Genomic DNA, 12,172 nt, shown 5'->3' with positions numbered 1-12,172 from the left:
TAATAGGTCCACCACCCCCGGGAGGGATCTGGGTAGAGACCTTGATTTTTGCCTCAACCAGGAAATGATCCGTCCATGGCAGGGGGGAAATATTAGCTATTTCCACCCACGGATTTTCCGCATCAGAACAGAAGACCAAATCGAGAGTATTACCCGCACAATGTGTAGGACCCAGAATCAGCTGGGACAGGCCCATGGCCGCCATGGTATCCATGAATTCGCGAGCTGCACCGGGTGGAACATAGCTGGCCGTGAGGGAGATGTTGAAGTCGCCCAGGACAAGTAGCCTGGGTTTCTCCAGCATCAGTTCAGCGACCAGCTGTGTCAGCTCGTTAAGGGAGTCCGTTAGCGCACGGGGTGGCCGATACACCAACAGAATCCCTAGACTGTCCCTCGCCTTTAGGGTCAGGTAAATACACTCGAAATAGGACATCTGTCGGATGTGGTTCCTGGTGAGGGACACGGTGTTCCTATGTATCAAGGCCACACACACCCCCCGCCCACCTAACCTGAGCTGGTCCTTCACCGAGAACCCGGCAGGCAGGGCCTGAGCCCACACAGCATCCCCTTCAGGCCCAAGCCAGGTCTCGGTAATGCAAGCCAGATCGCAATTTCGGTCCTCCAACAGATCGTGGAGGATGTGGGTCTTGTTGTTGATCGATCTGGCATTGCACAGGAGCAGCGACAGGGTTTGTGGCACGGTTGGAGTGACCCTCAGTTCCCTTAGGTTGGGAGGGGGACAGGAAGGAGAGATAGATATGAGGCATCGATCTCGCCTTCCCCTGGAACGCAAGTCCCTCCTCCCACCGCCATACCTCCCCCTGCCCCACACAACCTCAATAGGAGCTCCGCTCAAAGTGATGTTATCCCCTTCCTCCCCAGCCCATGCATCCCCCGCGTCCATGACCTCCCCCCCACCCTACACCAGCAAATTAAAGAGCAGAGGTTAGCCACCACAGGCATCCTCTGCTCTAAGCTAACCCACAACCTCCCAAGCCCAGTAAAAACTGCGCAGCTGCGCAGCTGCGGAGTCCCGCAACGGTGGCCCTTCAGTCCGTGGGTGGCACTCCCGGGGCGGTGCGCAGATGCGCACCTCCGACACCCCGGGAGGAGGCCGCCCGGCAGAGGCGTGGCTCTGGCTGCGGAGTCCGGCGAGAAGGCGGAGGGGGCGTGGCAGGAAGGTCCGGGCGTCCGGCTTTTAAGCTCGCCGCTCTCACCTGGCGAGCACTCTCCCTGTCTTCCCCCCAGGAGTCTTTTAAAGGGCCCGCTCCCGGCTACCGCAAAGTGCCAAAGCAGCCAACAAAAGAGTCCCGCAACAGTCGCCCTTCAGTCCGTGGGCGGCACTCCCGGGGCGGTGCGCAGATGCGCACCTCCGACACCCCGGGAGGAGGCCGCCCGGCAGAGGCGCGGCTCTGGCTGCAGAGTCCGGCGAGAAGGCGGAGGGGGCGTGGTAATGGAGACACTCTGAGGGACTGAGTAGTCTTATCAGACGGGAATCATGCATGCACCCTGGAGAGAAGTCCTCCTTCTTTGGGGCTCTTCTAAATGTAATAATTTGCTTTATTTAGAAATCTAACATGAAAACTGGACAAATCGCAGAGCCTGAGGAACAGGGAGGCCCTGCTCCTAAAGGGGATTTCCCCTCTCATACTTTCTTTTGACACTGTCATCTGAGATCTCTTGCATACAACCTACCAGATTCTCTTCCCATCCTCTCAAATGCACAGACATAATGTGAAACATTGACTATCATGATGTGCATAGAGTTTGCAATAGTGCATTCCAAACAACTAGTTACTCCTTTCCCCGCAGAGAACAAAGATATAAATTACATTATGCTTTTAACTTAACAAAGGGTGATTTCATTTCTTTTTCAATGTAACTAACTTTTAGGGATTTTATAACAATAGAAGTTTACCCCAAAACTAGGATCTGTGTCCTCTATCTAAAATACATGTATAGGCCAAGGGTCTCGTTTCCCCCCAGGCCTAGCTTCATGCAGGCAATGCAGGCCAACTGCCTTGGGCTGGGAAAGATAGACTGGATGTCATTTCAGTGGATCTGACTTGTCCTCAGCCCAACAAGTCTTGACTGTTTGCAGTGGAGTTTCCTAGAATTCCAGAGTTTCCCAGATAGCTATTAATGCAGATGGCCATGCATCCCCTTTTCTGTTGCTGGCATTCTCCGTGGAGGGCCCATGGCATGTAATGTTGGAAGAGGGCACCTGTCCACATGCATAAAGCTAGGTGCTCTGATTCTGCCCTTATTTTGTCCCCTATGCTATTTAACATTTACATGAAGCCGCTGGGAGAGATCATCCGGAGACATGGGGCGCGGTGTTATCAGTACGCTGATGACACGCTGATTTTGTCCCCTATGCTATTTAACATTTACATGAAGCCGCTGGGAGAGATCATCCGGAGACATGGGGCGCGGTGTTATCAGTACGCTGATGACACCCAGATAATTTTCTCTATGTCTCTGACTGATGCAGTAACTAAGGATGGCATCTCTCCTCTAGACGCCTGCTTGGCGTCGGTAATGGGCTGGATGAGGGAGAACAAACTCAGTGTGAATCCAGGGAAAACGGAAGCACTGGTGATAGGTTCCCCGGTTTCTGGTGGTGAGATCTGTCACCCGGCCCTGAATGGGGTCACGCTCCCCCTGAAGGAGTCGGTGCGCAGCTTGGGAGTGCTCCTTGATTCGTCGCTCCAGCTGACTTCTCAGGTGGATGCGATGGTCAGGAGTGCCTGTTATCAGCTTCGGCTGATACGCCAGCTGCGTCCCTACCTGGACCAAAAGGACCTAGAATCTGTTGTACATGCTTTGGTAACCTCTCGATTGGATTTCTGCAATGCGCTCTACATGGGGCAACCCTTGTACCAAACCCCGGAAGCTGCAATTGGTGCAGAACATGGCAGCTAGATTGGTCGCTGGTAGCTCCAGGTCGGACCATATAACACCTATTTTAAAAGATCTTCACTGGCTGCCTAATCGCTTCCGAGCTCAATACAAGGTGTTGGTTTTGACCTATAAAGCCCTAAATGGCTTGGGCCCAGGGTACTTGGAGGACCGCCTCTCCCCATATAATCCGCCTCGCACACTCAGAACTTCAGGGACTAAACTGTTGGAGGTCCCTAGGGCTAACCTTATACGGACCTCACAGAGGGCTTTTACTATTGCTGCCCCTTCACTCTGGAATAAGCTCCCTGCAGTGCTTCGCTCCGCCGCCTCATTAGCTGTCTTCAAAAAACAGCTGAAAACATATCTATTCCGGCTGGCCTTCCCACCTTAGATTGTCTGTTTATTTTCCTGCCCCCTACTTTCCCCTTTTGACTCCGGACCGATGTAAACTTTTTTCCCTTTTTCCTTGCCCTTGACATGTGTATTTTAGTGCTTCCTGTTCCTGCTTTTTGTTTTTTGTTTTTTGTAGTAATGTTTTTAACTGTTATACTGAGTTTTTATCGTGTATTGAACTGTTTTTTATAAATTTTGTAAGCCGCCCTGATCATATCCAGGGAAGGGCGGGGTAGAAATAAAATTTATTAATTTATTATTATTATTATTATTATGGGCTGCAGCGGGGGCCTGCATGGAGAACAGCAGTCACCACAGGTGAGTTGTTCCAGCTCCATGACTTAATGGCATGCACATTTGAACACTTGCCCATCACCACACTAGATCAGGTAAGTGTTGGGGGCAGGAAGGGGTTGGATCCATGGGCAGGATATGACAAGGCTGGCCTGTCATATCCTGCCCATGCATTCTTTGAACTGGGTCAAAGGCGGGTTATAGACCGCCATTAAAGTACGCGCAGAGTGCGTACTAGGGTTAGGTAGGTGCGGTGCTTCCGCACCTCCCTAACCCTAATACGTGCTCTGCGCGTAAAAAATGACGGCGGCCGTTCCAGACGGCCGCCGTCATGAGGACGTCACGGCCGCGCTGCCTCTACATGGGGCGGTGCGGACGTGGCGTCCTCGCTCCGCGCAAGGGCGCCTAGGGCGCCCTTTGCGCAAACCAGGAAGGAGCTCCGTTTTGGAGCTCCTTCCTGGGTTGAGACGCCGCTTTGCTTCGCTGGGCACAGCCTTCAGACGGCTGCGCCCAGCGAAGCAAGGGAGAAAGGGGCCAAGCGGCCCCTTTCTCCCCCTCCCTGCCGCCGTGGGGTGTCCTTGGGGCTTGAAGCCCCAAGGACACCCCTTTTCAGGCTGCGGGGAAGTGGCATTTTGCCGCTTCCCCGCAGCCTGAAAAGCGGTGGATCGGGGCCTCAGCGGCTGCCGTTCTGGCCGCTGAGGCCCCGATACACCAGGGAAAGGGGCGGGTACAGCCCGCCCCAAATAGGCGGTCTGTAACCCGCCAAAGGTTTAGTCTGTGGCTCTGATGGCAGTCGGCTAACAGTAAGGTATGAGTCAAATTTAATCAAGTTGACAGAAAGAGAGACAGAGAGTGTGCACACATGAATATGACACATGAATATGTCAAGGCTGGCGTGTCATATCTTGCCCTCAGTGTTGGAGAAGGAATATCTTCTAGTTCAAGCACTGGATTTGGCTGCTGCAGAATACTGTGACAGTAAGGCAGTAGTAAAGTGAAGGGAAGATGGTGTTCTGTACCAGAGGCTTTCAGCACTCAGATTTTTTTTTACAAAGTAAAAAGGTTCTGTAAAATAGGAAGAGCTGATTTTTTTAAAAAAAATGTAGCTAGGAGGACAACTTGATATTTTGGGGTGTGGACAGGCTTTGAACTATGGTTTAAGTAATCACAAGAACATTAGGTCTGAAAATTAATTTGATAATCTGTATTCTTCAAAATGAGAAAATCAGTTCACTAGTGTAACATCAATAATTAAAATAATTTAATGTATTAATTGATAATTATCTTGCAGATCAAGTTAATTAACTTGCAGATCAAGAAGGTAGTGTAGAGCCAGATCATGGGATTTACAGGAAATGGCATGGAAGTTATCAGTTTTGGCCTTTGGAAATCACATTTGTGACTGCCTTCAAAAGCTCTCTTTTTGTCCTTTTAAAGTTGCCTTACCTCGACATATAAGCTCATTGCATGGCACTTGGAGGAACCAGAATGGAATGGAACGGGGGGGACGGGTTACATGTGCTACCGCACAGAAGAACACCACTGATGCTGCCAGGAGTCCCCAAGCCATTCCCCAGCCATTCCTGGCAATCAATTTTGAAGGACGATTTTGAACTGTTCTTCAAAATTGGTTGCCATGAAACATATGGGGGATGTCTTGAGGACTCCCAGTAGTATCAGCAGTGTTCTCCTATGTGGTAACACATGTTTTCCCCCCATTCCATTCTGTTCCATTCCTCTTCCTCCAAGTGCTGGGCAATAAGCTTAATAGAGTTTTCCCTCCCCATGAACTGCAAAGCCCATAATACCATTCATTGTTGCCTTGGAATCGTGGGAATCCACTACAGTGCTATATAGATAAATCATCATCATCATCACCATCTGGGAACCGTCTGGTTGGAGAAGGCTATCACAAAGCATGGGATTTCATCTTAGAATCTCTGTCTAGGTTTGAGATTCATCTGCATCTTCTCTTTCCATCCCATCAACATATACACCACATATCCTTCAAATGTCTTGTTTGTTAAAGGTTAGTAAGAAAAGATGTATTTTAGATAGAGGATACAGATCCATCACAAGCACAACAATAACCGAATTGTTAATAACGAACACTCTCCTTTCTGCCTTCCCATATCCAGTCAAGAAGTGTGGTCTACAGAAATCTGTAGTGGAGCACAGATTTTGCATGCAAAAGCCAGGGATCCCAAATACAAACTGTGGTGGCTGCAATTGTAATGCTCAGTTGCCTAATATGCCCACTCATCTTTGTACCCATCTTAGCATTTAAGCAGGCTGGAGGAGGAGAAGGAGGAAGTAGACCAGAAAAATGGAAAAGAGAGGGGAGGAGAGGCAGAAACCAAGAGAGAGAAAAATGGGGCATTGCTTTCAGGAAAACTCCACAATTATCCGAGTGCATAGCGCTGTGTGAATAACTTCTGAAGTGAGCTGCAAGTTTCATTGCAGCATATCTCAGTATTTGAGGTTGGTCAGAAACAATAACATTATAGAATAATATACAGTAGAAACAAGTCTGAAATATAAACAATTGAGGAAAAGTTATTAAAGAAAGCTAAGATGCACCCCACCTACCCAGAAAGGCACCACACACATTTTTTCACATGATGTCTAGCACTGTGGAATACACTAAAGAATTCCAAAAGTGTTCATTGCAGCTTACCCCAAGTAATATAAAACAATTGTATACAATGTAATAATAAATCAGTCCAGGATATAATCAATAAAGGTAGAGAAGTTGCTGAAGACCATCATACCTCGTCTGACAGAAAGATTTTTTCCATTCATACATTCCCATGGCAGGAGAAAGAGCTAAGAGTCCTTCAGACTTAAAAGGCCACTCTGAAAGGGTCTCAATCAATCAATCAATCAATCAATCAATATATGTGTATTAAACCATAATATAAGATAGAAACAGTTCAGAACACAATCAGTACTTATTACATCCTGATCAACCAGAAGGAGCAAATACTTTCCTTCCATTCAGGTCCATTTCATATGGGAAGACAATCTGAAGGGACTTGGGGTGCTTGAGGGCCTAGATCTTTGCAAAAAGCAGACAAACTACCCCCATTAATAATAATAATAATAATAATAATAATAATAATAATAATAATCTACTACTACTACTACTACTACTACTACTAAACCTGCTTCTCCCTATGGATCAAGGCAGGTTAAAATAAAAGATACACAACACAGAAAAATAAACAATACCTAACCCAACAGAATAATCAAACCCTCCTCCATTCCATTCAAAGATCTCACTTTTCTCGCTTTCCTAATGAATCCTAATGACTCCGTTCACTAAAGCATATATTTTAAGTTAAGTGTTAACTGGGGAATAAGAGAGTTAAGTGAAAATCACTAAAAAATAGTGAATTGATAACTTATTTAGTTGACTAGTGCATTAATGCTCTGCTCTGTTGATCACTTTTTTAATATAAAAGTAATATCCCAAGCTTTGGATGTGCAGTTATTTGGAATGTGACAGTACTAGACTTTACTGGAAGACAGACAGACAGGCAAATGGACAGAAGGACAGATGGATGGTATATCATGGAAGTCATATTTTTATTATGATTATATTTTAACTAGTGACCCAGACAGACAGTTGTATGCTTTCCCCTGCCTCTACATCTCTGTAGTAGTCCATTTTGGGACACACTCTGGCTAAAAATTACAGAGCCATTTAAAAACTTTTAAGTAGCAGAATGTCAGTTCTGTGGATTCCATATGCTACTTGCATGCATAACATTGGCAAGACATATTGAGTCACATAGCCCCCATTTTTGGCAAGAATTTAATCTCTGTTCTCTCATTTTGTTTAGAAAGTAAGCAGGGCTATCTGGCAAATGCTCTGCCATTCCAGTGGCAGGGCTTCTGGTCTAAGCGTGATGAATGTGGATGTAAAGCAAAGCCATGTAAAGCAGGTGTGGCAAATTAGTACTCTCCAAGTTTTGTTGGACTGTGACTCCCAGCAACCCCGGCCATTGTTTGCGCTGGCTACAGCTGCTGTGAATTGCAATCTGACAACATCTGGAGGACCAAAAATTGCCCAGCCCTATTTTACAGAGTGATATGGGAGCTATGAAGATTTTTCCCTCCTGACATTTCAGAGAGATAAAGGGGAAGTTTAGATGAAGGTGAGGAGAGACGAAGGGAGAAGATAAATGCTCAAACCCCAAAAGCCATCATTTCTACCCCTTCCAGTAAAACAGGTCACTGTTTTTAATGCATTTCCTGTATAACAGGCAGAAGAGCTCATTGCTTTCTGGAGACGCTAAATATGCCCCCCATTCCTAGGAAGCTTAATAATGGAAACTATTTGTCTATCTGTTTTGAGAAATGACGCTGCCTTCTCTTCAGACCCATCTGTCTGTTGTTTTTGCTGATGAAAGATGCCGTATTTAATGGAGACATATGTGCTATGTTTTACTTCAAGGCAGGGAAACGGCTCCTATGTGTGAGTGAGTAATCCATGCGTACAAGGGACTGTGTGAGCATGTGGGCCTGTCAAATAACTGCAGTTACTCTGATCTGGCAGTGCACAAGAGAAGGAAGGGTCCTCCAGGAGATTCATGCAAACAAGCTAGTCAAATGTGGGCTATACAATGCAACTGTTAGGTGAATTAGTAATTGGTTGACTGGCCAAACCTAAAGGGTGCTCAGCAATGGCTCCCCTTCATCTTGGAGAAAAGTAACCAGTGGGGTGCCACAGGGTTCTGTCCCAGGGCTATTCAACAGGTTTACCAATGACTTGGATGAAAGAATAGAGGGCATGCTGATCTAATTTGCAGATGACACCAAATTAGGAGGAATAGCTAATAACCCAAAAGAGAGGATCAAAATTCAAAATGGCCTTAATAGATTAGAAAGCTGGGCGAAAGCTAACAAACTGAATTTCAACATGGAGAAATGTAAAGTATTTCACTTAAGACAAAAAATTGAAATGCATAGTTATAGGATGGGGGCACCTGGCTTGATGAGACTACATGTGAAAGGGATCTAGGACTCCTAGTAGACAACAAGTTTAACATGAGTCAACAGTGTGATGCAGCAGTTAACAAGGCCAGTGCAATTCTAGGATGCATCAATAGATGTATAGTGTCTAGGTCAAGGAAAGTAATAGTACCACTTTATTCTTTGGTCAAGCTTCATTTGGAATACTGTGTCCAGTTCTGGCACCACAATCCAAGAATGATGTGGACATGCTAGAGGAGAGTGACTAAAGTGGTGAATGCTCTATGAGGAGAGGGAGCTGGGTATGTTTAGCCTGGAGAAGAGAAGCTTAAGGTGATATGATAGTCCTGTTTATGTATTTGAAGGGATGTCATATTGAGGGAGCAACGAGCAAGCTTGTTTTCTGCTGCTCTGGAGAATAGGACTCAGAACAATAGATGCAAGCTACAAGAAAAGAAATTCCACCTCAATGTTAGGAGGAACTTCCTGACAGAGCTGTTCGACATTGGAACGCACTCCCTCGGAGAGTAGTGGAGTCTCATTCCTTAGAGGTCTTTAAACAGAGGATGGATGGCAACCTGTTGGGTATGCTTTGATTGAGATTTCCTGCATGGCAGGGGGTTGGACCGGATGGCCCTTGCGGTCTCTTCCAACTCTATGGTTCTACGATTCTGTGATTCTAAGGAAAAAACTGGTTATAGTGTCTGCTCACTGGCAAACAGGTGCTTAATGTGAATACAGTTCATTTGACATTCCCATGCTCCTGTGGCCCAGCTTTCAATGGGGATTCAGTATGGGAGAGAAACATGTTCACGTGTTTCAGGCTCATACATTTGGAAGGAATGTCAACTAAACGCTGGGGAACCTATTTGCAAGGAAGCAAGCATTAGCTGTGGTATTCAGCAATTGGGATGCAATTTTCATTTTGGTGGAAAAGGATGAATAATGTACAGCCAGCCCTCAGTATCCATGGATTTTTTATCCACGGATTCAAGCATCCACGACTTGAAAGTTTTAAAATATATATATGTAAAAATTCCCAAAGCAAACCTTGTTTCTGCCATTCTATATAAGGGACACCACTTCACTGTGCCATTGCATTTAATGGGACTTGGGCATCCATGGATTTTGGTATCCACAGGAGGTCCTGGAACCAAACCCTAGCAGATACCAAAGATCCACTGTATTCAATTTTCTCCCTGTTGCAACTGTGCAGTTGGAAGAAACCACAATGGCCCCAGTGTCCTGACCCCTGTTTTCTGAGCTACCAATGCGCCTACTTCTTCATGTGCCACAGCTTCTGCTGAGGACAGAAATGGACACCTGGACATGTGATCAACAAGGAGCATGGGTGCCCATTTCTGTCCCCAGCAGGCATGATGGTGTCCCAGGCAGGGAGCTGCTTCTGCCCACAAGGAAGTGGTGGTGGCGGCTCAGGAAACAGGCCATCCCCTTTCCCTGCACTGCTCAGCATGGGGAATGGGGATTATGCAGCTCTTGGTGTGTGGATGACGGTATCAGGCCAAACTAGACCCGATCCAGCTGCCCACATGCCAAAAGAGACCAAGGTCCCTCTGGCAGGGACGTAGCCAGGGGGGTCCATGGGGTCCAGACATCCCCCCTTCCATTAGATACAATGAATGGTGTATGCCACTGCTCTCAAGCCCCATTATAATGGTGACACTTAGTCTGGACCCTCCCTTTCCTAAAATCCTAGCTATGTCCCTGCCTCTGGGGTTTCAGAGAAGCACCAGCATTTTTCCAGACATTGCTTAATTCAGGGCAACGTTGGTTTAAAGGAAAAAACAAAAACAAAAAACAAGGATCCTCCCTGGAAGTAACTGTACATCATCAGTACCAGCTTCAGGGTGAGTATGCCATTTTTCACCCATGTAGACAAGTCCTATAACTCTCAGCATCCCATCAGTGTCTAGGAGTGATGGGAGTTGTAGTCCAACATATATGGATGACACCCACTTGAAGTGGCCTGGTCTAGCTGAACTTTCCCCATACCTAAATTGGTAAAATAGGGAGGGCAACTTCTTTTGGTTCCAACTTAAATACCAAACCAAACCATGACCGATTTCCTTCATAACCCACCAAGACACAAAGGGAAGCAGACAGGTCACAATGAGGGTGAGAGGGAAACGGTGTAATTGGCCTGTGTAGACATGCCCCTAGTTTCTTTGGAATAAATGTCTGTCTGCCTTTGCAGGAAGACTTTGCAATGCCTATATTTCTTCCAGTACTTGCTCTCTCTCTCTCTCCCCCTTATATTTTAAAGCAAGGAGATATTTCTTGAGGGAAGTGTGATATCTCTGCCACCTAGTGGCAAACAACAGCAATTTTGGAGACTTCCTCACCTGTCCTTCCCCTACTAGCAGGCAGTCGGTGTTTCCATTTTCCCTTAAAAACCTAAGCACTCCCCAGTAAGATTGTCAAATGTCCCTTATTATAAGGGGAATTCTTTATTGGAGGACCAGAGAGTCCCTTCCTCTTATGGGGCTAACAGGTGTCAGTATAAGGGATGCCCCCTATTTAAGGCTGGAAAGCTTTTCCTTTTATATAGACAGAACAAGATGCCATAAAGACAGAAATAATGTACATCTTGTAATTTATGAATATTAACAGTATGTTAATATTACAGAGAAATACATGGCTAAGTTAATGAAAATCAATCCTTTCATTTAGTATTTAAATAGAGGAACACAAAGTTGTTAGTAGCTACTTCCTGATTGTCAGTCATGCATGTCTTGAATTTTGGCTCTTTTTTATTGCTGTTTTGCAAACCTGGCAGAATTACTGCCCGGTAAGGCATCAGATGTAGAGCACAGTATTGTGCTGGGTGCGCTGATCTTAAACAGCTACTTGCTTTAAACATAATATGGATGGTAATACAGGGGCAAGACCCTGCCACAAACCCATGTGCCAACTCTGTTCTCACATCTACTCTGGGAGCACTATGACAGGGGCTAATAACATCACTCACAGCACCAGATGTGCATTTCCTTGCTCTTCCTCCAACATGATATATGCCATTCTATGCCAGCAATGCCCCTCTACATTGCATGAAAAGGACAGTCTCTACGCAAGAGGATCAATAGACCACAAAGCTAAGATTAGAAATGGCAATACCCAAAAACCAGTTGCAGAACATTTCAAACACAGTAAAGGAATTACAAGTTGCACTCCTTGAACAAGGAAATTACAAAAGGAGACTAAAAAGAGAAACTGCTGAATTGCATTGTTTTTACAAATTCCAACCCACTTTACTCATATTCTGCTTTGGCCAGACCTCACCTTGAACACTGTGTTGAGTTCTGGGGATCAAAACAACCAAAATGGTGAAAATTTTAACCTCTATAAAGATCTTAAAAACCTGTATCACCTTGCCCAGCGCTTTGAAAATTTAGGCAAGAGTCATGATTTGCATCTTTCCGAATCCTATTACATTTCAGCACCATTTCACTTCCATAACTTTGTACATATGCTACATACCTGAGAATTTATTATCTCTCAGTACTGCAGTGCAGAGATGCGGTGGCTCAGGTGGTTAAGATGCCGACTCTGTTGACTGCAAGATCGTCAGGTTGGCAGTTCGAGG

The sequence above is a fragment of the Sceloporus occidentalis genome, unplaced genomic scaffold (genome assembly GCF_023333645.1).
Source record: "Sceloporus occidentalis isolate IW3139 unplaced genomic scaffold, rSceOcc1.0.p SCAF_4, whole genome shotgun sequence".
In the NCBI taxonomy this organism is placed as follows: Eukaryota; Metazoa; Chordata; class Lepidosauria; order Squamata; family Phrynosomatidae; genus Sceloporus; species Sceloporus occidentalis.
The sequence above is the reverse complement of the archived record's forward strand: the minus strand, read 5'-3'. Positions refer to the sequence as shown.